General features: G+C 42.5%; 1 pseudogene across 1 annotated transcript; it reads right to left on the bottom strand.

Moving 5' to 3' along the window:
- Positions 1 to 807: 807 nt before the first annotated feature.
- On the bottom strand, positions 808 to 1,807 carry LOC111666526 (3-hydroxyisobutyrate dehydrogenase, mitochondrial pseudogene; annotated as a pseudogene). Its single transcript, XR_015437985.1, has 3 exons — positions 1,587 to 1,807; positions 1,195 to 1,304; positions 808 to 1,027 (listed from the first exon to the last, which is right to left on the bottom strand). The product of XR_015437985.1 is annotated as a 3-hydroxyisobutyrate dehydrogenase, mitochondrial pseudogene (transcript).
- Positions 1,808 to 1,941: the final 134 nt, after the last annotated feature.

Genomic DNA, 1,941 nt, shown 5'->3' with positions numbered 1-1,941 from the left:
TGTGTGTGTGTGTGTGTGTGTGTGTGTGTGTGTGTGTTTAAAAGAGAAAGAGAGTAAGACAGAGATAGAGAGATGGACAGTTTTACTGCAGTGTGTCTCCTTCATGTCTTATCTCCCTGCTCTCCTCTCCTGCACTCCCTGTGAGGGCAGTTTCTCTCCTCTTTATGACTCTTTATCTGACATGAAAGGCACTAACATGGGATACCCGCCATTACGGCTCCATCAACATGAAAAGCTCTGACACGGGATTCTCCTCTGCGGCTCAGCCCATTAAGGACGACTGGTGATCCTGTGCTCTGTCAAGGAGCCGTCACAAGCAGACAGCACCAACATAATGAGGACTTGAAACCTTAACCTTGCCTTTAAGACCCCTGGTCAAAAGCAGCAATAAAAATCTCCGAAGGGCACCTACTGGCTGGCCCTGCTCAGTAATTACAACCCATGTCCTAGCACTAACCCAAAAGGTCCCATAGTTTAGATATACAAAAGAGTGTAAGACAGTTCAGAAGCAAGTCTGAGGGGGTCATAGGCCTAACACCATGAATGGTATTCTCAAATGAACAAACTAGCAGTCTGATCCTGCTCTTGACACTGTCTCCTCATTCCCTTTGAATAACCTGTTCAGTTGCAATGCTCTTAGAGAGAGAAAGAAATCCTGACAAACCATTTACAAAAATGTAGTGTCCTCTCTTTAAACACAGCTTGCATAAGCAGCATCATCTTCCATTTTTGTTGAGTCAGGCACTATGACAAATTGCCAATTAACAGTTGCCATTATCAAAAGCTGGGACAGGTTTAACACAGTGTTTAAGGCAGAATCAAATTTGCAGAGATGGGCTCCATTGGTGTAAGACAGCAAATCACAAAGACGCACTTGTTTACTAATTCTTTAGGTGAGACATTACCTCCTGACACTGGAGCATCCATGAACACAGCACCCATCTTCTCTGCAGCGACTGCCATCTCTTTTGAAACTGCAGGGTCAATGGTGGAGGAGTCAATCAACAGTGTTCCCTTCTTCACCTTTCTGAAGAAGGCAAAACAAAAGGGATTAGCACTTCATGTACAGTACAGACAAGAAAATTTGTCAAGCCAAGCCTTTCTGTTTCTACATTAAACACATTTTTATAGAGGTAGGGTTGGGTTGCATGAATGTCACAACTGTCAAAGAGTGTGATAGTAAAGTTTGCTCACTTGAGGATGCCATTTGGGCCTGTGTAGACCTCTATGACATTGGGACTTGACGGCAGCATTGTAATGATGCGGTCTGCTTTCTCTGCCACCTCTGACGGGGAGTCCACTACCTGAAAATTGGAGTCATCATTGCACGTGCATATTATCATCAACATAAAAGAAACACCTTAATTATAGCTCTCGCTTGTAACAACCTGTCAGCTCAGAAACATGTAGTTTGTTCACCTAGCAACTGTTCTTAGAAGTACAGTGAGTTTCAAAGAATAAGTGGGAGAAGGATGTATGTGTATTCATCAGTTTGTTAATACTTGTCAATATTGAGTGTATTCTTAGCTGATTTGGCCTGTTAAATAAGGGTTTAAATGTGTACATGTAATGTGTTACTGCATTACCTGGGCACCCAGGTCCTGCAGCTCTTTGCAGGACTCAGGGAAGACATCAGTGGCAATAACAGGATAACCGTTTTTTAACAAGTTTCTGGCCATGGGACTGCCCATGTTTCCCAGGCCAATAAACCCCACTGGTGTTTTTGAGGCCATTGATCGCGTTGACACTAAGAAAGGAAAGCAAAAAGAAGTGTGAGAAAAGTGGTAAGATGTTTCGTTTATCTATCACACTAAACATCTTGACCTTCAGAGAAGCTGTAGAGAAATTAAATGATTTGTGCAATAGCATACATAAGTTATCTATAATGACATTGTGTTGTTGTAGCAGTTATAGTTTGATCCTACTTGCCTAATAAAGCCA

This window comes from Seriola lalandi, unplaced genomic scaffold (genome assembly GCF_002814215.2).
Source record: "Seriola lalandi dorsalis isolate HSWRI2012SDOR001 ecotype SW California unplaced genomic scaffold, Sedor1 jcf7180002002971, whole genome shotgun sequence".
NCBI classification, from domain to species: domain Eukaryota; kingdom Metazoa; phylum Chordata; class Actinopteri; order Carangiformes; family Carangidae; genus Seriola; species Seriola lalandi.
This window is presented reverse-complemented; position numbering and strand designations above follow the sequence as displayed.